General features: G+C 44.2%; 1 pseudogene; it reads left to right on the forward strand.

Annotated features, from left to right (window-relative positions):
* LOC117079594 overlaps window positions 1-26136 on the forward strand; it is a 72486-nt pseudogene that overhangs the window by 21425 nt on the left and 24925 nt on the right.

Below are 26136 nucleotides of genomic sequence, written 5' to 3' on the forward strand. Positions count from 1 at the left end.
TTGCCTACTTGCCTTTTCTCTGGCATTTGCTCTGGGGGTCGCATTAAAGCAAATCAGCTGGTGCCGAAACCCGGGAGGAGACCCCTCCTCAGGGTCCCCCAAGGTCCAAGGAGCCTCCTCCTTCCACGCCCCAGACGGACCAGGACCTGGAGATCGCTTTCCCCACCTCCAAGTCTCCTAGGGGTGAGTGCCTTTTGCCTCTCTCTCATATTCCTTGGCCAGAAGTCCTGCGCAGGCCCAAGGCTTTTTTATTCCAGTCACCAGGTGACCCAGGGAAGTTCCCAAAGGCAGAGACGTCTGCCCAAAGGAACTCCATTCTGTTCCGTGGGAGACCTGTCCGGGACAGAGACGTCCGCCTGGAGGTAATCTCCATTCCGGCTCCAGGAGCCTCTCACCAGTCTCTAGTGGCTCCAAAGGACGCTTTGCAGCCAGGTGGAGTTCGGTTTCCGTTTCCACCTATTGGCGAGAGGAAGGCAATGGGAAACCCCCAATCCAAAATACCTAGAGACTCCCCTTTAGGGTGTCTTCTAAAAAACCTCAAAACTTTGCAATTAGAACAAGATCTCAGGCGAAAGCGACTGGTATTCCTCTCCACTGTGGCGTGGCCACAATATAAATTAGACAATCAGTCTCAATGGCCGCCTGAGGGCACTCTAGACCATAACATTTTAACCGACCTCAGTAGTTTTTGTCAACGCTTAGGCAATTGGTCTGAAATTAATTATATACAAGGATTTTGGGCCTTGCGTTCTCATCTGGACCTGTGTAGCCGGTGTTCCTTGACTCAAGTCATGTTGGCTAAGGATGCAGGCCTAACAAAGTCCAAAAAAGAGGAGTCATCTTTCCTGTCTGAGTTGCCCGAAGACCTTACTTCCCCTCCCTCCCTTCCACTCCCGCCGTATACCCACCTCCCCCTCCCGCTTTGGCCCCACCTTTTCTTTTGGCTCCACCTCCCCCTCCTGCTCTGGCAGTTGTTCCACCTCCATCCTCAGCCCCTCCCACCATTGTTGAGGCTACACTTCCCTCCGACCCCTCGGCAATTCCACCTGCTCATCTTAGCTCGCCTATCTCTGCCCATACCCGCTCTAAAGATTGCCTAACTGCCCCTGCTCCTACTCCCACCCTATCCAACCCCCCCCCCGCAGTCTTAGCACCCTTGTGTGAGGTGGCCGGAGCAGAGGGCGTAGTTAGAGTTCATGTTCCCTTCTCACTAGCAGATCTTTCAAAGATTGAAAAACGCTTAGGAGATTTTTCTGCCAATCCTACAATTTATACCAAAGAATTTAGATACCTTTGCCAGGCCTACGATTTAACCTGGCATGATCTCCAGGTTATTCTTACCTCTACTCTAAATCCTGAGGAGCAGGAGCGCATCCTAGTGGCTGCCAGGCAGCATGCCAACCAATTACACTTAACAGACCCTGCCTTCCCACTAGGGGAACAAGCAGTCCCCTCTATAGACCCAGACTGGAACTATCAAGTAGGCCAGCCAGGCTGCCGAAGACGAGATATGATGACTCAATGTCTTCTGGCTGGTATGCAGGTGGCCTCAAATAAGGTAGTACATTTCAATAAACTAAAAGAAATTATTCAAGGTCCAGATGAGAACCCGGCCACATTTTTAAACAGGCTAACTGAGGCTTTAATTAAATACACTCAGTTAGACCCAGCTTCCCCAGCCGGGGCCACTATTCTAGCATCATATTTTATTTCACAATCAGCCTCGGATATTCGGCAAAAACTCCAAAAGGCAGAGGATGGACCTCAAACTCCTATTCAAGACCTAGTCAAGTCGGCCTTCAAGGTCTATAATTCAAGGGAGGAAATGGCTGAGGCCCAACGACAGGCCCGCCTAAAACAGAAGGTACAGCTCCAGACTCAAGCCTTAGTTGCTGCTTTGCAGCCTAGCCGTAACCCAAAACTGGAGAGCAAAACCCCCGGAGGCTCAAAGACAATAAAGGGGGCTTGCTATAAATGTGGTAACCCAGGGCATTGGGCTAATAGATGTCCCCAGAGTCCCCAACCGTCTGAGCCAGTGCGGCCGTGCTACAAGTGCAGAGTAGCTGGACACTGGGCTAAAAAGTGTCCTAACCCTCGTCTGCCAACAACTCCTTGTCCAGCATGCCATGAAGAAGGGCACTGGAAGTCTGACTGCCCCACCCTGAAAACGCGCATGGCGCCTCAACATGATGTCCCTTCTCAGGACCCTGGGAGCTCCTTCCAGTTCTTACATCTGGATGACGACTGAAGGTGCCGGGACTCGGGGACCCCCATCACCCTCGCCGAGCCGCGGGTAACTCTCCTGGTAGTGGGTAAGAAAATTAAATTTTTAATCAACAGCGGGGCTAACTACTCCGTTTTGCCGTCTTTCGAAGGGCCTAGCCTTCCCTCCAATATTTCTGTTGTAGGAGTCAATGGCTCCCCGTCCAGCCCTCGAAAAACCCCACCCCTTAATTGCTGCCTGACCAACAACTATTTTGCACACTCGTTCCTCATTATTCCCTCATGCCCCACTCCCCTACTGGGCCTAGATGTTTTAAGTCAACTGAAAGCCTGTATCTCCATCCCTACTAGCGCCCCCCACCCTACCCGCCATCTGCTTCTAGTATTGACTAACTCAAATGACTCCAACAATCCTACTAACCCTTTCCCCGATTTCCCCATTCCTATCGACCCCCAAGTGTGGGACACCTCCACTCCTGTCATGGCGGACCATCATCCACCAATACTTACAAAACTTAAGAAACCATCTCAGTTTCCAACCCACCCACAGTTCTCTCTCTCTCCACAGCACTTACGAGGACTAAAACCAATCATTACTAGGTTACTCAGCCAACACATCCTCATCCCCATTCATTCTCCCTGTAACACCCCAATCCTACCTGTAAAGAAGGCAGATGGAACTTTTCGGTTAGTGCAGGATCTTTGTCTTATCAACGAAGCTGTTTGTCCCACCCATCTGGTAGTTCCTAACCCCTATACCCTTCTTTCTCTCATTCCACCTACTACAACACACTTTACTGTACTGGATCTAAAAGATGCATTTTTCACTATTCTCCTGTACCCAGATTGTCAGTTTCTTTTTGCTTTTACATGGGAAGACCCAGACACCCATACCTCCACCCAACTAACATGGACAGTGCTTCCCCAAGGGTTCCGAGACAGGCCCCATTTCTTTGGGCAGGCCCTAGCAAAAGACTTAGCCTCCTGTCCTCTTACCAATAGTAAAATTCTCCAATATGTAGATGACCTTTTACTCTGTAGTCCCACGGGACAGGACTCTCTTTTAGACACTGCAATCCTCCTTAATCATCTAGGATCCAAAGGTTACCGAATATCCAAACACAAAGCTCAACTCGCACAACAATGTGTCATATATTTAGGTATTGAGATCACTCCTACGACGCGCTCACTTACTACAGACCGCTTAACTCTAATACAAAATCTTTCTCCTCCTCAAGATGCTAAGGAAATTCAATCCTTCCTAGGCCTAGTAGGATCTTTCAGACACTGGATTCCTAATTTCGGAATCTTGGCTAAGCCTCTATATGCAGCTGTCAAGGAGACTCCCCAAGGACCTTTGTCTAACCCAAAGTTAATCTATAAACATTTCACTCACCTGAAAAACTGCCTTCTCTCACATCCTACTCTCTCACTCCCAGACTTCCAACGACCCTTCCAGCTTTTCACAGATGAAAGACAAAAAGTTGCAGTGGGTCTTTTAGCCCAATCTATAGGCACCACCTACCACCCCGTGGCATATCTATCTAAACAATTAGACCCCACTGTACAAGGGTGGCAGCCCTGTCTTCAGGCCCTGGCAGTAGCAGCCTGTCTAACCCAAGAAGCAAAGAAACTCATTAGGGGTGGTAACCTAACAGTCTTCTCTACTCACCGCCCTCAAGATCTTATTGCCCACAGAAGTATTAGCCATCTAACCCCGTCCAGACTCCAACTCTTTCACCTCCTATTCATAGAGGACTCCACCATTGCCCTAGGAGTCTGTTCCTCTCTGAATCCAGCAACCCTATTTCCTGACCCTCTCAAGCAACCTAGTACTGAACACTCCTGTCCAGAACTTTTAGAGGCCCAACCACCTAGTCACTTACATTTACATGACCAGCCATTGGAAGGCTCACATTAACCCTATTTGTAGATGGCAATTCTTTTATAAATTCTCTAGGAAATAGACAGGCAGCATATGCGGTAGTTATATCTTCTGCTGTCCTAGAAGCTAAGCCTTTACCACAAGGAACAACATCACAGCAGGCAGAACTTATCGCACTTAGGGCTCTCCTCCTGTCCAGAGGAAAAACAGTAAACATATACACAGACTCCAAGTATGCCTTCTTGATTGCACACACCCACTCTGTCATCTGGAAAGAGAGAGGGTTCCTAACCACCAGTGGTACCCCTATAGTCAACAAAAAACAGATACTCAAACTGCTAGATGCTTTATCAGCACCTTCCAGAGCAGCCATCATACACTGTAAAGGTCATCAGACTCCATCTAACTCGGTGGCGGCTGGCAATAACTTTGCCGACAGCACTGCCAAGTCAGCAGCCGGATTCTCCACTCCCACGCTTCCCTCTATTTGTTTTCTCTTCCCTCAATATACCCCTACTTATACCTAAGAGGAAAAGACCAAACTATTACAAGATTCAACAGCCAAACTAGCTGCAGACAATTGGATTTACCTCAATAATAAATTAGTTATTTCTGAAACTCAACTCCACACCATTCTAAAATAATTCCCTACATATAGGACCCAAAGCTTTATATAACCTCCTAAGCCCCATCATTCACTGCCCCACACTCATGAAACACCTAATTATAATCAACTGACAGTGTTCCACATGTCTCAAGTCAAACCCTCAAGGCGCACTGCGCAACCCCCATCCAAGCCATCAACTCAGAGGGCACCAACCAGGAGAAGATTGGCAAATTGACTTTACCCACATGCCAAGGCATAAAAAAAATTCAAATATCTCTTAACCCTCATTGATACTTTTCAGGATGGATAGAAGCCTATCCTACTACAGGAGAAACCACCAATATAGTTGCCTCCATACTCACTGAACACATTATTCCTAGGTTTGGCCTCCCGCTCACTCTTCAGTCTGACAACGGCCCAGCATTCATCTCCAAGGTAGTCCAACAGGTGGCAGCCCTCCTACACATCACCTGGAAACTCCACATCCCTTATAGACCTCAGTCTTCTGGTAAAGTAGAGAAGGCCAACGGGCTCATTAAGCAGCAACTCACCAAACTCTCCCTTGAGATTCGACAATCGTGGGTGACTTTCCTTCCCCTGGCCCTAACCCAGCTGCGAGCAGCCCCATGGAGTCCAACAGGCCTCAGTCCATTTGAATTAGTTTATGGCCGGCCCCTCACCCTCCAGCAGTTACCCACCCTTTCTTCCCCGCTGGCAACTTATCTCCCATACCTCACCCTCTTGAGACAACTCCTGAGACAACATGCAGAACTAGCACACCCCTCTCCAACAGACACCTATAGCCCACATCTCTCTCTCAGCACAGGAGACCAAGTATACTTAAAAGATATCCAAGCCAAAGATCTTCAGCCCAGGTGGAAAGGCCCCTATACTGTCCTCCTATCCACATACACAGCAGCCAAACTTCTAGGACACACGCACTGGGTCCATATATCACAATTAAAAAAGGCCCCCACAGAAGACAATCAGTGGACATCTACTAGACTTACCCCTACCCGTCTCAAATTCACCAAACTCTCTCAACCACCACACGTTCCTGACCCCTTGCGCTTATCCCGATTTCTCGCCATACTCTATATAAACATAACAGAATTCCAATATCTTACCCCAGATCCCTACTTGCCTCCAGGTAATAGCCCATCACAGTGGTTCTCCGCTTACCTTTATAGAACATCTTCAGTGACAAGGTGTACCCTGTGATTACACTGAAGATGAAGTACTATTTCATACTTATATTACTATCTTTTTCTTGCATTTCAATCTCTATTACTAACCCAACTTTCATATGGAGATTCTCCATAGTTGAAACTTGGTCACACAAAAATAAACAGCACTCACAGCTACAAGGCACTGCTGACTGCCCCCCTTCAGGCTGCCAACCCCATCTTACTATAAATTTCACCCTATCATGTTGCAGTGCGGCCGGAGCTAAGGCTCTCTGCTTCCTGCATGATCAGACACATTACAATTGTAAGACTTACTGGAAACAAAAGAATCTAGGATGCCCTTATATTTATTGTAAGATCCATTATGCAACCTTGAGACAGACAAAACCCACTGCTCTCTTCACCATTGCAAATCAACGAACCCCCCTTCAATATCAATTAAATATCAAAGACCCATGGGACCCCCGATGGGCAGACGGAGTCAAAGGTGGACTCTACACAGGCTACACAATCCTTAGTTCATAGCCCATGGCTACTCTCCTGATAAAAAGAACACTTGTCCAGCAAAAATCCCTTCCTCAAAACATACAAGCCCTACAGAATTTTACCTTAGCCATACAAGCACAAGAACAGGCCTTACAAGATCAATTACACTCCTCCAATAAGGACCCCTTCTCATAGTTAAAACTAGTCCGTCAAGGGTTAAACCTAACATGGGCAGCCAACCTAACAAATCTCTCCCACTGTTTCCTCTGTGCGGCCCTTGAAAGAGCCCCCTTAGTGGCAGTCCCCTTACCTACTGCTTTCAGGGCTACAACTAACTCCATAGGCACCTCCCAAAAACCGTTCTTACTCCAAGTCCCGCTATACCAGAGCTCAGAAAGTCCAATCCTTCCTTTCTGCTACTCTACCCCAAACACCTCCTGGTGAAACTATACCCAGCCACCTGCTAAGACCCACACGGCTCCCATCGGAGGTTATTTCTGGTGCAACAAACCCCTCTTCAAGGTCCTTAATCACACATCCATTGGTCAATCCCTTTGTGTCCCAGTGTCCCTAGTACCTAGTTTAACCTTATATAGCAAAGCAGAAGTAGCTGAACTCGTCATACAATTTAACCCTCCTCCTAATGATCTCCAAAAACAGGCTGTCTTCCTTCCCCTAGTCATCAGAGTCTCCCTGGCCACCTCCTTAGTGGCGTCAGGGCTTGGAACTGGGGCACTTGCCCACTCAGTACAGTCTACCCGATCTCTAGTAGCTCAAATCCGAGAGGCCATAGAGGTTTCAGCTGAAAGCCTGGCCTCTCTGCAGCGTCAAATTACCTCAGTGGCCCAGGTAGCAGCACAAAATAGGCGAGCATTAGATTTACTTACTGCCGAAAAAGGAGGAACGTGTCCCTTCTTAGGAGAAGAATGCTGCTATTACGTAAATGAGCCAGGCCTAGTAGCCACTAACATCCAAACCCTAAACAGGATTAAAGCAGAATTAAAAACCTACAATACCCCCTTCACCCCCGGACCACCGGTATGGCTGCTGCCCATAATACAGCAGATGCTCCCATTCCTAATTCCCATACTAATCCTCTGTTTTGTCTTATGTCTCGCTCCTGTTTTAATCAAATTTCTCCGAGCCAAAGTTCAAGAGATCACGCGCGTCACCTTCAACCAGATGCTTCTTCATCCGTACGTCCAAATACCAACCATAGACCCCAACCTTAACGACGTCCCTTAACAGCAGGAAGTAGCCAGACAGACCACGCCACCCCTTATCACTATTATCAATAAAAGGTTGGACTGTTTGGACAAACGGAGACAAGATGGCACAGTTCCGGGTTCCTCACCGTCAACTTTCCCGCACCTGGGAAAGACACGGGTCAACTGCGCAGGCGCAACCCGACCTCCGACGGGGAAGAACCGGAATCCGCCTAGCCATGCCTACCGCCCCGCCCCCGACCCGCCTATGTCCCGCCCACTGTCCTCCCACTCCCGGGCCCAGGACATAAAACCCGCTCCCGGCGGGCGCGCAGAGCGAACTTCCTCGGCCCCTCCTCCTGCACGGGACCCAGGAACCTCGTCCGAGAACGCCGGAGCTAACTTCCTCGGCCCCTCCTCCTGCACGGGACCCAGGAACCTCGTCCGAGAATGCCGGAGCGAACTTCCTTGGCCCCTGCTCCTGTGAGGACCTGGGAATCTCGCCCGAGAACGCCGGGGCGACTTTGTCGGCCTCCACCGCCGGAGGCCGGTGAACCTCTCCCCTCCCTCACATTGGTTTGTAAATAAAGTTTTTTTTGCCTTGCCTACTTGCCTTTTCTCTGGCATTTGCTCTGGGGGTCGCATTAAAGCAAATCAAAGACAACTTACAGTGTGGGTGAATATATTTGCAAACTATACATATGGCAATGGATAAACATACAGAATAGATAACAAACTAAACACCAAAAATAACACAATCTAGTAAAAGGCAAGAGACCTTAAGTGACATTTCTCCAAAGAAGACATACAAACAGCCAAGTACATGCAAAGATGTGCAACATTAATTATTAGAAAAATGCAAATCAAAGCCACAATAAGATACCAAACCACTCCAGTTAAAATGACTGTAATCAGAAATGATATGTGCCTGACCTTTTCACCAGGAGGCATTGTGACATATCTCTGGGCCTATTATTTAGGTGATACAACTCTCCTCTTTGACCTGGACACTGCCTACAAGGGACATTGTGCCATACAGTTTGGCATAGCCCTGAAGTTATGTGACTTTTTTGCCAGGAACTTGCCTACAAGGAGAATATTGGAACATTTCTGCCTCAGCATTTAGGTTATGTGGCTGTCATGCCTGTTTCATTACCACAGAGTAAATTTTGACATATACCTAGGCACAGCTCACAGGCATGATAATGACTGTCATATGTGGACCCCACAAATAGGAGTAATTTTGACTCTTGTAACTTGCTTTAGAAACATGAGTGATATCTTAGATCTCTTTCTGATGAAAAGGTCATAGGAGATTAAAACAGCCTCAGATATTTTATAAAGCCTTTAGCTTATACAGAGAGTGTAATAACAGAACCCAGTAGAAAGGTGAAATTGCGTGTCTCACATGCACACCCAGCAGACAATAAGTACTGTCACATCTCACATATATGAAGCCAGCTGTCACTTATGAAAACAGGACATGTGTGGTATTGTAAATCTCATCTCTGGAATATTCTGCCAGTGTGATAGTGATATAAATATTTGCTGAGCATCTGTGGGATTTGACTCTCCAGTAAATATATGGGATTGTGATCTCTACCTGGGCCAGCCTCTAGATAATGTGACTCTCCTCCCTGGGCCCTTCCCTCAGGAAGGATTGTGACATATCACTGGATCTATCACCCAGGTTATGTTACATTCTTTCCTGGGTCATGCCCACAGACATCATTGTGACATATGACTATGTCCACCATTTAGGTGATGTACCTCTCCTCTCTGGAATGGATCTTGAACACATGGGGTGGTAGTGACATATTGCAAGACCAGGCACACAGGTGAGGGTACTCTTATGCCAGGACTATGTTTCAAGGAGGGCATTGTGACATATCTCTGGGTCTATCTCCTAGGTGATGAGACTCAATGCTTGGGCCTCACCCACATAGAGTATTGTGATATAAAAGTTAAACCTGCACAAAGGTGATATAACTCTTTTGCCTTGGTTCTGTCCTAAGGGAGCCTTACAACATAGCTCAGGACCAAGCACCCAAGTGATGTGGCTCTTCTGTCTGGTTCCTACCCATGTGTTAGATTGTGATGTATAACTAAGGAAGCACCTAGGTGATATGACTCTGCTTTTCTTCCAGAGCCCTGCCTACTGGAGATATTGGCACATATCTCTGAGCCCATGACCTAAGTGATATGACTCACTTCCCCTGCATAGGCCTTTAAAATGGTGAGATTGTGACATATTGCTGAGCCCAGCATTTAGATCATGTGACTCTACTCTTTTCTGTGAACCATGCCCACAAAGGGAAATTTTGACCTATTGCACCCAGATGATGTTACTCTTCTGCCAGAGTCCTGAATGAAGAGGGAATTATTGCATACTGGTGGGCCCAGCACCCTGACAATGCTATGGTCCTGCCTGTGGCAGAGCCACAGGGAGTACTTTCACATATCTTCAGCTTATTCTATAGGTGTTTTTGTTCTCATCCCTTGGCTAAGTTTTTCCACATGTGAAATTATGTCATATTGCTGGATCCAGCACCCAGTTAATGTGACCCTCCTTCCTAGATTCTCCCTAAAGAGGGCATTGTGACATGCTTGCCACATCACCTAAGTTATGTTACTTTTTCCTAGATTTTTGCCCAAAAATGGGATTATGACATATACCTTGCTTCAATTCACAGGCATGATGATCAGACTTACATTGTGATTCAGCCAATGGAATATATTTTGCCTCTCATTGCTAGGCTTAAGGTAATAGGTAAAATCCTGGGTTGCATATTTATAGAAAACTCACAGAAGTTTACGACACTAACTCATATTGTATAAACTCCTTGAGTGGCACAGAGAGTTTCATAACAAGGCCCAGTACAAAGTTAAGATTGTGAATCTCAATTACACACCCAGGTGAAAGTAAAAGCTGTCACCATCCTATATTTACAAAGCCCACTGTTGAGGTACTGGGTCTAACAAATGAAAAGAGTTCAAAGATGGAATCGTGACTCTCATATGTGGGATCTGACCACAGGTGCTATCATGACTCATTTTTGGACCCAGCTCACAGGCATAAAAAGGATCCATTCTTGAACTCAGCCTAAATGAGAGATGTTGACTATTATACCTGAGATTAAGGCAATATATGAGGTTGTGAGTCCATATGAGCATGTGGGCCTCAGAGTAGTTTGCAACTCTCATGCATGCCATATAAAGTCTTCAGATGGTGTAGAGGGTGTCATGCGATGACCAAGCACACAAGTGACATTGTGACTTATATACACACCAAGCTAACAATTAAAGGTGTCGCCCACAAAGATGAGGATATTGTGTCATATCACTGGGCCTAGTACCCTACTACCTAGGTGGTGTGATTCTCCTCTTTTTCTTCAACCCTGTCTACAGTAGACATGGTGCCATATTTCTTGAGGCTATACCAAGGTGATGTGACTCTTCTGACCTGGCCTTGCCTGCAAAGGAGATTATAATACATCCCGAATTAGAATCCAGGTGATGAGACTCTCCTGCCTTGTTTCTCCCCACAGGTGAATGTGTGACATATGCCTGAGTTCAGCTCACATGCACGAACATAACCATAATACCTGGACCCAGAAAGGGGAACTATTTTGACTCACAATGCCAGCCTCATGGCCATAAGTAAAGTAATGGGTCTCCAAATTGTATAAAGTTCACAGAGGATTATGACACTCAGGAATATAATATAAAACCTCAGCGGTACAAAGAGTGTCATAACAGGGAACAGCAACCAGGTGCGATTGACTCTTGGGTGCACACCCAGCTGACCCGAATGTCATTCTCTCACAAGAACAGGACCTACAAATAAAGGCACTAAATCTCACACAAAAGAGCAAATGAAGGTTGAAATTTTTCCTCTCATACACGGATCTGACCCACAGGTGTTTTGGTGAAGCATTATTCAGCACACCTGTAAGTCTGTGATTCCCCTACTGGAACACAATCTTCAAGTGGGATTGGGCATCTTATAGATGGATTTATCCCACTGTTGAAATTGTAACTCTTCTGCTTCAACCCAACTCACAGGAGGTGTTGACCCACATTCACGAAACCAGGACTTGTGTGGGACTGTGAAACTTACTTCTGAATATTTATTTCTGTGTAATTAGGACATAAAAGTGAGCCCACCTCTTGAGTGATTTGACTCTCCTTTGTAGGACATGACCACAGATGACACTGTGACATACGTGAACCATACACCTAAGCAAAAATGCCTGGGCCTGCCTACAAAGGGCACTTTTATATGTGACTGGCACCAGCACCCAAGTAATGTGAATTCTTTGCCTGATCCCTGACTATAAAAGGCATTGTGGCTTATATGTAGGGCCCTCATGTAAGTGATGTGACTCCCTTCTACTGCCTTGGCCCTGCACTTATGGTGCATTGTGACACATAACTGGGTACTGCACCAGTTCTGCAGTACCAGGTTCTGCCAACAGGAAGTTTTGTAACATCATTTGACTCAGCACCTTGGTGATGTTTCTCCTCTCCCACCTTGCCCTGACCACAGGGGAATTGTGACATATTGCTAAACCCAGCTCCAAAGTGAGGTCACTTTTATACCTTGGTTTTGCACATAGTGGCCATTGTGACATTCATCTAGGCCAATTGTCTGGGTGAAATGAGTCTCCTTAACTTCCTAAACCCTGCCCACAGGGGGAATTTTGATAAATCACTCAAACCAGCATCCAGGTGCTGTGACTCTTCTTCCAGGTTCTTGTCCACAAGAAAGATTGTGACATCTCACTGGACAAGCACCCTCCCAGGTGATGTGAACTTCCTGCTTGCTCTCTGCCCACAGGTGATATTGTGCCATATACCTTAGACCAGATAAGAGGACTAATCATGACTCTTAAACCTGGAGCCAGGTCATATGCAAGATGATGACTCCCACTCCTGGAACCTTCCACCAGTGTTATTGTGACATATACCTTTGCCCAGCTCCTGAGTGATTTAATAATCTGGCGTAGGTGTAGCCCACAAATGAGATTTGGACATTTACCTCAGCTGAGGACCTTGGTGATTTGACTCTCCTGTCTTAACAATATTCTCAGGAAGGATTATAACATGTCTCTGGACCCATCATCTAGTTGCCTGACTCTCCTCTCCTGCCTGGACCCTGCTTCCACTGGGGATTGTAACACTGTCCACAAGGGTTATGGTGCCATACATCTGGGTATAACCCCAAGTTATGCAACTTTTCTGCCAGGAAAATATCTACAAGGAGAACATTGGAAAATTTCTGGCTCAGCATTTAGGTGACTTGGCTGTCGTGCCTGTTTCATTACTACAGAGTAAATTGTGACATATGCCTAGGAACAGTTCACAGGCATGATAGTGACTCTCATATGTGGACCCCACAAACAGGAGTAATTTTGACTCTCATAACTTGTTTTAGAAACATGAGTGATTAAATCTCCTTCTGGTTAAAAAAAAAAAAAAGCAAAGAAGATTATAATAGCCTCAGATATTTTATAAAGCCCTTGGCTTGTACACAGAGTGTCATAACAGAACCCAGCAGAAAGGTAAAATTTTGAGTCTAAAATGCACACCTAACTGACAGTAAGGATTGTGATTGTCTCACATATGTGAAGCCAACTGTCACGCATGAAAACAGGACATGCATGGTATTGTACATCTCATCCTGGGAATTTTCTGCCAGTGTGATTGTGATATATATCTTTGCCGAGCACCTGTATGATTTGACTCTCCAGACTGGTTAGAGCCAGCATATGTTATTGCGATATCTACCTGGGCCAATCTCTAGGTGATATGACTCTCCTGCCTGGGCCCTGCTCCCAGTAAGAATCATAACGTATCACTAGATCCAGCACCCAGATCATGTCACATTTTTGCCTGAGCCATGCCCACAGAAATCACTGTGACATATCACTGTGTCCACCACTTAGGTGACATAACCTTCCTCATTAGAATGGGCCCTGAACACTGTGGGGGATAGTGACATATGGCTGGGCCAGGCACACAGGTGATGGTACTCTTTTGATAGGGCCATGTCCTAAAGAGGGCATTGTGACAAATCTCTGGGCCTATCACCAAGGTGATGTTGCTCTCCAGCTTGGGTCTTGCTTACCTGGATAGTGACATATTGCTAGTCTAGGCACACAGGTAATGGTACTCTTTCAGCAGGGCCATGCCTCAAGGAGCACATTGTGACATCTCTCTGGGTCTATCACCTAGGTGATGTGACTCCCTGCTCAGGCTCTGCCCACATGGAGCATTATGACATAAGAGTAGAACCTGCACCTATTTGTTGTAACTCTCTTGCCTGGGTCCTGCCCTAAGGGAGCCTTGTGACATAGTTCAAAACCCAGCATCAAGGTGATGTGGCTCTTCTGCCTGCTTTTACCTCACATGTTAGATTGTGTCATATAGCTAGGGAATCACCTAGATGATATGAGTCTTCTCTTCTGCCTGACTCCTGCCTATTTGGGACATTGGTCCAGATTAATGAGGTTGTGTCCTAAGTGATAGGACACTTTTGTTCTGCCAGAACCTTTACAATGGGGTGACATGGCATATTGCTAAGCCCAATACTTAGGTAATATGATTCTACTTTTTTCCTGAACCATGCCCATGAAAAGTAATTTTGATGTACTGCAGGGCCTAGCACCCAGATGATGTTCCTCTTCTGCCTGGGTCCTGTATAAAGAGAATTTCGGCATATTGCTAGGCCTCCCACGCTGATGGTGTAACTCTCCTGCTTGTGCCAGAGCAACAGAAAGTATTTTTACATATCTTGGGCCTATTCTGTAGCTGTTTTGGCTCTCATCACTTTTCTTTTTTTTTTTTCCACATTTGGGATTGTGTCATATTGCTGGGTCCAGCACCCAGGTAATGCTACTCTGATTTCTAGATCCTTCCTAGACAGGGCATTGTGACATATTGCTTGGCACGGCACCTAAGTTGTGCTATCCTCCTGCCAAATTTTTTTCTTACAAGTGATATTATGGGCCGGGCGCGGTGGCTCAAGCCTGTAATCCCAGCACTTTGGGAGGCCGAGACGGGCAGATCATGAGGTCAGGAGATCGAGACCATCCTGGCTAACACGGTGAAACCCCGTCTCTACTAAAAATACAAAAAAACTAGCCGGGCGAGGTGGCAGCGCCTGTAGTCCCAGCTACTCGGGAGGCTGAGGCAGGAGAAGGGCGTGAACCCGGGAGGTGGAGTTTGCAGTGAGCTGAGATCTGGCCACTGCACTCCAGCCTGGGTGACAGAGCCAGACTCCGTCTCAAAAAAAAAAAAAAAAATGATATTATGAAATGTACATTGCTTCAGTTCATGGGAATGATGATCAAACTTAAATTTGGGTTCTACTAATAGTAGATACTTTGCTTCTCATCATTATACTTAGGGCAATAAACAAGGTTATCAGTTGCATATTTGTACAAAACTCACAGACGGTTACAACACTAATTCATATTCTATATACTCCTTGGGTGATACAGAGTTTCACAACAGGGCCCAGCAAAAGGTTAAGATCGAGACTCTTGATTACACGTGCAGGCAAGAGCAAAAATTGTCACCATCCCACATTTACAAAGCCCACTGTAGAAGTCCTGAGTCTAACAAGCAAATAAAGTACAAAGATGGAATTGTGAATTTCATATATGGATCTTGCTACAGGTGACTCATTTCTGGACCCAGATCACAGGCACAATAATGGATCTGTCGTCTGAAGCCAGCCTATAAGAGAGATGTTGTCTATCGTAACTGGGTTTAGGGCAATATGCAAGACTGTGTGTAGACCTCAGAGTTTTTTGCAAGTCTCATTCATATTGCATAAAGCCTTTGAATGTTGTGGAGTGTGCCATACGATGACCCCAAACACATGTGAGATGGTGACTCTTATATGCACACAAGGCTAACAGTTAAAAGTGTCACTCTAAAAGATGAGGAGATTGTGTCATATCACTAGGTCTAGTACCCTGGTGTTGAGATATTTTGGTTTAAATTGTTTCCCATGGGAGCATTGTGAAATATTGCTGGGTTAGAATAATAATAATGTGACTCTTCTGCTTGGATCCAGCCAACAGGAGATATTATCACATATCTCTGGGCCTATCAACTAGGTGATGTGTCTCTCCTACCAGTGCCCTGCCCACAGGTGACACTGTGACATATTGCTAGATATAGCATCTAGGTAATGTGACTCTCCCCTCTAGCCTGGATCCTGCCCACTGAAGAAATTGTGATATAACACTGAGTGCAAAACCTAGGTGTTGCGACTCTCCTATTTGTCCCGGACTCTGCCAAGAGAGGGAATTATAACATATTGCTGAGCCCAGCACCTAGGGAATGTGACTATCCACTATTTTTTTAACCCTGTATACAGTGAGCATGATGACATATTATTTGAGACTGTACCCAGGTGATATGACTCTTCTGACTTGGTTCTGCCTACAATGGAGATTATAATGTATCCCTGACTCAGCATCAACATGATGTAACTCTTCTGTCTTGTCTCTGTCCAAAGGTAAATTTGTGACATATACCTGGATGCAGCTCATATGCACAATAATAACTCTCATACCTAGACCCAGACAGCAGATATATTTTGACTCTCATAGTCAGTCTTATGGCCAGGAGTAAAGTCCTAGATCTCCAACCTGTGAGAATTCACAGAAAAGGATGCTACTCAGGCATATTATATAAAACCTGAGTGGTACAAAGAGTGTCATAATAGTCACCAGCAACCAGGTGCTATTGTGACTCTTGGAACCACACCCAGCTGACACAATTGTCATTCTCACACATGAACAGAGCCTACAAATGAGGTACTAAATCTCCCACACATAAGTAGTTGAAGCTTGAAATTGTTATTGTCATACATGAATCTAGGCCACATGTGGTTTGGTGACGTTTGAACCACGATTCAGCAGTCCTGTGGGGCTTTGACTCTTCTACTGGAACAATCTTCAAGTGGGATTGGGGCTCTTGTATGTGGATCTTGCCATTGCTGAGATTGTGACTCCTGTACTTCGACCCAACTCCTCCCAAAGCCAGGACTTGTGTGGGACTGTGAAACTTACTTCTGAACATTTTCAAGTGTGTGATAGAGAAATACGACTTTGCCCAGCATCTGAGTGTTTTCACTCTTCTTTCTAGGCTCAGAGCACTGTCGAAATTGTGACATACGTGCAGCAAGCACCTAAGCAATGTATAACACCTTCTTTGGCAATCTGACAAATGGCATTGTTTATTATTACTGATACCAGCACCCAGCTGATGGGAAATCTTGGCCTGACCCCTTCCTATAAAGTGCATTGTGGCTTTTTTCTAGCTGCATCATATAAGTGATGTAACTTTCTTCTACTGCCTTGGCCCTGCACTTATGTTGCATTGTGACATACAACTGGGTACTGCACACAGGTGATGTCACTCTTTTTTTTTTTCTTTTGAGGTGGGGTGGTTCTGTCAATAGGAAGCTTTTTAACATATCACTTGGCTCAGGACCTAGCTGATGTTTCTCCTCTCTTGTCTGGGCCCTGACCACCAGAGAGATTGTGACATATTGCTGTACCCAGCACTAAGATAAGGTCACTCTCCTGCCTTTGTCCTGCACACAGGGGCCTTTGTGAGATATATCCAGGCCAATTGCCTAGGTGAAGTTTGTCTCCTTTCCTGCCTAAGCCCTGCCCACAGGGAAGATTTAGATATATCACTTAAACCAGCATCCAGGTGATATGACTCTTCACCAGAGTCCTGCCCACAAGAAGGATTGTGACATTTCACTGGACCAGCATCCACTCAGGTGATGTGACTCCTTTCTTCTCCCTGTCCACAGATGATATTATGCATATACCTGAGGCCAGATCAAAGGCCTAATAATGACTCCTGTACCTGGAGCCATGACACATGCAGGATGATAACTCTCATCCCTGAACCTTCCCACAGATGTTATTGTCACATACACCTTTGCCATGCTCCTGAGTGATTTCATAATCCTATCTAGTTATAGCCCACAGATGAAATTTAGACATATACCTGGGCCAAGAACCTTGGTGATTTGACTCTCGTGTCTTAACAGTGTCCTCAGAAAGGGTAGTAACGTATCTCTGGACACATGGTCTAGGTTATGTGACTCTCCTCTCCTGCCTGAACCCTGCTTCCAGTGAAGAGTGTAGCATTTCTAAGCACTGCATCCAATTAACATGACCTCTTGCCTGGGCCCTTTCAACAGGAGGCATTGTGACGTATCTCTGGGCCCATCATTTAGGCGATATGACTCTCCTCTCCTGCCTGGACACTCTTCACAAGGGACATTATGCCATAGAGCTGGGTCTAGCACTCAAATTTTGTGACTTTTCTGTTAGGGAACTACCTACAAAGAGAATATTGTACTATTTCCGGCTTAGGATTTAGGTGATGTGGTTGTCCTGCCTGTTTAATAACCACACAGAGGATGGTGACCTATACCTAGGCACAGCTAACAGGCATAATAATGACTCTCATATGTGGACCCAGCCAATAGGAGAAATTTTGACTCTTATAACTAGGTTTGGGGACAGGAGTGGTATCTAGGATGTCCTTCTGGTGAAAAGGTCACAGAAGATTACAACACTTGCACATATTTTATAACACCCTTGAGTTTTACATACAGTGTCATAACAGGACCTTAGCACACAGAAGAAATTGTGAGTCTTGTATGCACAGCCAGTCGACAGTAAGGACTTTCACCATCACAGATGGATGAAGGCAACTGTCCTTCATGAAAATAGGACATGTGTGGTATCATAAATCTAATCCCTACAGTTTTATTCTCTCATAATTGTGATATAAATCTTTGCCAAGCACTTGTGTGATTTCATTCTTCAGACCATTTCCAGTCTACATATGGGATTTTGATATCTACCTGGTCAAACCTTGAAGTGATGTGACTCTTCTTCTTGGGCCCTGCTCTCAGGAAGAATTGTGACATTACTGGATCCAGCACCCAGGTGACGTTACATTCTTGCCTACACCATTCCCTCAGACATCATTCTAACATATCACTGTGTCCATCACTTAGAATACATAACTATTTTCTCTGGAATTGGCTCTACACACAGGGCAGGATAGTGACATATTCCTAGGCCAGGCAGACAGGTGATGATACCCTTTTGCCAGGGCCATGCCCCAAAGAGGGCATTTTGACATATCACAGGGCCTATCATGTAGGTAATATGGCACTTCTGCTTGAGGCCTACACACTGGAATAGTGACATGTTGCTAGGTCAGGCACAAAGGTGATAGTATTATTTTGCCCAGGCCATGCTTTAAGGAAGGCTTTGTAATGTATCGCTGGTCCTATCACCCAGGTGATATGACTTTCTGCTTGGCCCTGCCCACGTGGAGCATTGTGACATAAGGGTGGCACCTGCATGTAGATGATGTAATTCTCTTGCCTGTGTACTTTCCTAGGGGGACCTGTGAATATCTCAGTACCCAGGACCAGGTGGGTCTTCAGCCTGGTGTCTTCAGCCTGGTTTCTGCCCACATATTCAATTGTGACATATACCTAAAGAAGCACCCAGGTGATATGACTCTCTTTTTGTGCCTGAGCCCTGCCTACTGGTGACATTGGGTCATATCTCTGAGTCCATGACCTAAGTGATGTGACTTTCTTCTTCTCTCTGGGCCTTTACAATGGGAATATTGTGATGTATTAATGAGCCCAACATTTCGGTAATACGACTCTCGTGTTTTTGCTGAACATTACCCATGAATAGGACCTATGCCGTATTTCAGGGCCCAGCACCCAGATGATGTAACCCTTCTGCCTAAGTCATGCATAAAGAGAGAATCATAGCACATTCCTCAGCCCAGCACCCTAATGATGTGTCTCTCCTGCCTGTGCCAGGGCCACAGAAGGTATTTTGACATATCTTTTGGCCCATTGTGTATACGTTTTGGCTCTCATCACTTTGCTGGGTTTCTTCCATGTGTGGTGGTATCATATTGCTGGCTCCAGCCCCCAGTTAATGTGACCTTCTTTCCTAGGTGCTGCCTAGAGAGGGCATTGTGACATATTGCTTGGCAAAGCAATGATGTTAACTTTCTGCCTAGTTTTTTGCCCACAAATGGGATTATGACATATACCTTGCTTCAGTTCAAAGGCATGATGATCAAGTTTCCATTGGGATTCAGCCAATAGAAGATATTTTGCCTCTCACCACTAGGTTTATGTCAATAGGTAAGGTTCTTCACTGCATATTTGTGCAAAGCTCACAGAAGTTTACAACACTAACTCATAATGTATAAACTTCTTGGGTGGTACAGAGAGTTTCATAACAGGGCCCAGCAAAAAGTTAAGATTGTGCCTCTCAGCTACACACTGAGGTGAAAGTAAAAGTTGTTACCATCCTACATTTACAATGTCCATTGTTGAGTTCCTGAGTCTAACAAGTGAATGCAGCAAGCACAAAGTCAGAACTGTGACTTTCATAAGTGATTCTGGCCACAGATAGGATAGTGACTCATTTCTGGTCTCAGCTCACAGGAGTAATAGTGGTCTCATCCCTGAAGCCATCCATCCGATAGGAGAGCTGTTGACTATCATACCTGGGTTTAGCGCAATATGTAAGATCATGAGTCCATATAAACATGTAGGCCTCAGAGAGGTTTGCAACTCTCACGCCTATTGTATAAAGTTCTCAGATGTTGTAGAGAGTGTCATACAATGGCCAGAACACACATGAGATTTTGACTGTCATATACAAAACTACCTAACTGCTAATGGTGTCACCCTTAAACATGAGGAGATTGTGTCATATCCCTCAGCCTAGTACCACAGGCTTGAGACATTTTGGTTTAAATTCCCTTCCATAAGGGCATTGTTACATATCACTGGGTCAGAATCATGATAATGTGACTCTTCTGCCTGGGCTCTGAAAACAAGAGATATTTTCACATATGTCCAGACCTATTGGCTAGGTGATATGTCTCTCCTGCCAGTGCCTTGCCCACAGGGGACACTGTGACATATTGCTAGATATAGCACCTGGATAATGTTACTTTCCTCTCCTGCCTGGATTCTGCCCACTGAAGAAATTGTGACATACCACCAAGTACAAAGCATTGGTGACATGACTCTGCTCTTTGCCCTGGACCCTGCCAACAGAGGGAATTATTACATATTGCTGAGCTCAGCACCCAGGTGGTGTGATTCTCTTTTTTTCTTCAAACCTGTCTACATTGGTCATGGTGACACATTACTTGAGGCTCTACCCAGGTTACGTGGTTCTTCTGCATGGTTTCCGCCCACATGTAAGATTGTGACATATAACTAGGGAAGAACCTAGGTGGTGTGACTCTCCTTTTCTGCCTGGGCCCTCCCTACTGGGGACACTGGGATATATCTCTGAGTTCATGACCTAAGTGAAGTGACTGTCTTCTCCAGCCTGGTCTTCACAATGGGGGAATTGTGACATATTGCTGAACCCAGCAGTCAAGTACTTGACTCTCCTTTTTTTCTTGAACCAAGCACACAAACAGAAATTTTCACCTACTGCAGGGTCCAGAACCCAGATAATGTTACTCGTTTGCCTAGGTCCTGCATATAGAGAGAATTTTGGCAGGTCGCTGGGCCCATCCCCATAATAATGCAACTCTCATGCCTGTCATGGAACTACAGAAGGCATTTTGACATATCTTGGGCCCATTGTGTAGGTGTGTGGCTCTCATAACTTGGCTGGGTTTTTTCCACATGTGGAATGGTGAGTCCAGCACCCCGTTAATGTAGCTCTAATTCTTATACCCCGCCTACAGAGGGCATTGTGACATGTTGCTTGTCACAGCACCTAAGTGATATTACCCTCCTGCCTACTTTTTGGCCACAAATGGGACTATGACATATACCTTATTCAGTTCAGAGGGATGATTGTCAAGCCTATATTGGGATTCAAACAATAGGAGATATTTTTACTTTCATCGCTAGGCCTAGGGCAATAAGTAAAGTCCTGTCCTGGGTTGCATATTTGTACCAAACTCACAGAACTTTACAACACTAACTCATAATCTAGAAACCCCTTTGTGGTAGAGGGTTTCATGACAGGGACCAGCAAAAGTTCAGATTGGGACTCTTGATTACACATCTAGGTGAAAGCAAATGTTGTCAACATCCCACATATCCAAAGCCCAATGTTAAGGTACTGAGTCTGACAAGTGAATACAGTACAAAGTTGGAATTGTGACCATCATATGTGAATCTGGCCACAGGTGGGATGGTGACTCATTTCTGGATCCAGCTCATAGGCATAATAATGGAACTCAATTTTGAACCCAGCCTACAGAAGAGATGTTGACTATTATACCTGTTCTTAGGGCAATATGTAAGATAGTGAATCCATATGAACATGTAGGCCTCAGAGAGGTTTGCAATTGTCATGAATGCTGTATAAAGCCTTCGAATGCTGTAGAGTATAGTACAATGGCCCAGAAAACATGTGAGATTGTGACTCTCATATACACCCCCAGCTCACAGTTAATGGTGTCACCTTCAAAGACAAAGATATTTAGCATATATTCTTGTATAATCACTTAGTGCTTTTACTTGGGTTGTGTATTGGAAATGCACTAGTTGTTAAAAGTAAATAATCAGGTTTAGAATGGTAATATTTGGGTTATAAATTAGTACTGCTATTATTCAACCTACATGAGTAATTGAGGAGTAGGTTAGGAATTTATGAAGTTGTTTTTGATTAAGTCCTCCCCAACCACCCACTACAATGAATAGGATTGTGATAGATAGGAGAATGTTCATGTTTATTGATGGAAAATTTGAAACATAATAGAGATACAGGCTAGTTTTTGTCATGTGAGGAGAAGTATGCCTGATATTAGGAGAGTTTCCTTTGGTTTTCGCTGGAAGTCAGGAGTGAAAAGGGGCTATTCCTAGTTTTATTACTGGGGCCGTTTTTATTATTAAGGATGAAAATTTATTAACAGTGTTTATTATTGTTCATTGTCTGCAGGACAGGTTACTGGAAAGGATACCTATTGTGAGAATTATAGACGCGGTTGCTTGTGTAAGGAAATATTTGGTGGCTGCTTCTGTAGAGTGGGGATTAATTTTTTAATTAAGATTGGGGTAAGAGCTAGTGTATTTATTCCTAGTCCAGCTCAGATGAGAAATCAGTGTGAGCCTAACATTGTGATAAGAGTTCCTGTGAAAATAGTAAGGGATATAATAAGTTGAGCTAATGGATTAATTAGTAAGGAAAGGGTATAACCAATTCTTTCAGGGTATGGGTCTGACAGCTTTTTTAGCTGACCTTACTTTAGGACGTGGTATAATAGGTAGCACGGAGAATTTTGGGTTCTCAGGAGTAGGTTCAATTCCTATAGTTCTAGAAATAAGAGGATTTTAACCTCTATTGTTTAGTCTATCAAAGTAATTCTTTTGTTGAACATATTTCCTATGTTTGGGGTGGAATTAGAAGATCTGGTATAGGGAGGGGAGTCCACAAGAGGAGAGCGATAGAAAGGGTAAGGGTTGTAGCAATAATATAAAGGGTAATAGTAGATGTTGAGGGCCGTAAGCGTTTCTTGGTGAGAAGTTTTATTGCATCAATGACTGGTTGAAGTAGTCCATAGGGACCTACAGTGTTAGGTCCTTTGTGTAGTTGTATATAGCCTAAGATTTTTTGTTCAATTAGTGTAAGGAATGTTATAGCAATCAGAGTGGGAATAATAAGTAGAAGAAGATTAATTATAGGCATATTGTTAAGAAGAGGTATTGAACCTCTGATTATAAAGTCTTAAGTTTTATGCAATTGTTGGGCTATGCCATCTTAACAAACCCTGTTCTTGAGCAGGTGAGTTGTTAGACTGAGATAACATAATTTATGGGGCAAAGGTGCTTTACGAAGTTGGGCCCTATTTTCTTATTCTTTCATACTAGGAGAAATGTTAAATAGACAGAAACTGACCTGGGTTACTCTGGTCTGAACTCATATCACGGAGGACTTGAATCCTTGAACAAGTGAACCCTTAATAGTGGCTACACCATTAGAATGTCCTGATCCAACATCGAGGTCATAAACCCTATTGTCAATATGGACTCCAGAACAGGATTGTGCTGTTATCCCTAGGGTAACTTATTCCATTGATCAAATTATTGGGTCAATGTGTGTCAACTCGCTTAGACTAGTGCCATTTTAGTTTGGGTTGCTCGGAGATTGAATTATGCTCCAAGGTCACCCCTACCAAAATTTTTAATGCAGGGATAGTATGCTAGGGCCTGTTGGCTTTTTTGAGTTTTTATTTGCAATAATGAATTAAAGCTCCATAGGGTCTTCTCATCTTATTTGTTCATATCCATCTCTTCATGGATAGGTCAATTTCAATGATTAAAAGTGAGAGACAGCTGAACACTCAGTGACCATTCATACAAGTCCCTATTTAGGGAACAAGTGATTATTCTACCTTTGCACTGTCAGGATACTGCAGCCGTTGAACATATGTCACTGGGCAGGCAGTGTCTCTAATACTGGTAATGCTAGAGGTGATCTTTCTGGTAAACAGGTGGGGTAAGATTTGCAGAGTTCCTTTTAGTTTTTGTAATCTTTCCTTAGAGCATGCCTGTGTTGGATTAACAGTATAAATAATAGGGTGCTTATTATATTGCTTATTAATATTAGGCTGTTAACTGTCAGTGGATTATTGCAGTCTCATATAAGCTTATGCAATGGAGAATATCTTCATGTTACTTATATTAACATTATTGGTTCTATTAAGTAATAGATTAGTCCAATGTGATGTTAGAAGTTCAGTAGGATGATTAGAATTTTAGGCAATTAGATGTTGAGCTTGAAAGCTTCTTAATTGGTAGCTGCTTTGGGGCCATCTATGTCAACTATGGTGGTGATATTTTTTATTCCCCATAGGACAGTTGTTTCCTAATGTCTAAAGAGCTGTCCTTCTTTAGACTAACAGTTAAAGATACAGGGAGATTAAGTAAGTCTGTGGATAAGTTTAAAGTTGAAAAACAATCAGCTGTCACCAGGCTCGGTAGACTTGTCACCACTACTCATGAATATTCCCACTATTTTGCCACATAGATGGGTGTGCTCTTTTAGCTGTTGTTGAGTAGCTCTTCTGGTTTTGGGGGACTTGGCTATGGTTCTCTGTGTAAAGTTATTTCTAGTTAATACATTATGCAGAAGACATAAGGGTTTGTCTTTGCTTTTTAATGCTTTATTCAATTCTTTCATCTTTCCCTTAGGGTATTACGCCTATTATGCCAGGGTGAAAATTTCTATCACCTATGCTTTTGTCTAAGGTAAATGGTTTGATTGAGATGGTTTGATATTTTTAGTGAAGTTTGGGGTCAGAGTCAATTCAAAATGATCAGGTCGTGATAAAATCTTCTGGGTGTAAGCCGGATGCTTTAAGCTAAACTGTACTTTGGTTTGTCCAAGCACACTTTCCAGTATGCTTACCATGTTACGACTTATCTCCTCTATACATGCATAGAGAGTTTTTAGCAATTTCTAAAATAATATTTGAGGAGAGTGATGGGAGGTGTGTGCATGCTTCATGGCCTTATTCAACCAAGCACTCTGCTCTTGGTTTACTGCTAAATCCTCCTTGAGCCCTTAGATTTTGTAAAGGTTGTTGTGAGGTTTTCTGGGTATGCAAAATGCAGTCTACTTCTTGCCACCTCATGAGCTACACCTTGATCTAACATTTTTATGTGTATACTTGTGCTTACTCTATAACCATTTTAGGGTTTGCTGAAGATGGCAGCATATAGGCTGAGGTCAAGAGGTGGGGAGGTATATTGGGGTATACTGATTTTAAAATAGGCTCCTCTAGAGGTATATAAAGCACTTTGAGTTTTTAGCTGTTGCTGGTAGTATTCTGGCAAATTGTTTTTTTAATGTTAGAGTTTAGGGGTAAGCATAGTGGGGTATCTAAGCCCAGTCTGGGTCTTAGCTATTGTGTCTTCAGGATATTAAAGGCACCTTCATAGTATATTTTATTTCAGCTGGAGGTTTTTACAACTTAGATGGAGTTTAGCTTTATTGAGGGCAGATCTTAAACACTCTTTGCACCAAGTTCAATTAGCTTGGGTTAATCGTATGGCTGCGGTGGCTGGCACGAAATTGACCAATGCTAGATATCAATATAGCTTAAAGTTTCATTTATTACTAAATATTTATCAGTGCTTTTTCCCATAAGGGTGTGGTTGAGCACTGTTTTGAGCTGCATTTGTGCATGCTTGATACTTGCTCCTTTTGATCCAGGTGATCTAAAAGGCGTTTTCACTGGGGCATGGATGCTCGCATGTGTAACCTTACTAAGAGCTAATAGAAAGGCCAGGACCAAACCTATTTGTTCATGGGGTTGTGCAGACCCATCTAGAATTTTTAGTGTCTTGCTTTGAAATAATTAAGTTACATTAACTGTATAAATACTTAAGCCTAAAATTAGAATATGAGAAGGAAATAAATAAATATAAATAGTCGTTTACAGTTCTGGGAATTCAGGGTCTTTAAAGTT

Source organism: Trachypithecus francoisi, unplaced genomic scaffold (genome assembly GCF_009764315.1).
Source record: "Trachypithecus francoisi isolate TF-2019V2 unplaced genomic scaffold, Tfra_2.0 Lachesis_group7, whole genome shotgun sequence".
In the NCBI taxonomy this organism is placed as follows: Eukaryota; Metazoa; Chordata; class Mammalia; order Primates; family Cercopithecidae; genus Trachypithecus; species Trachypithecus francoisi.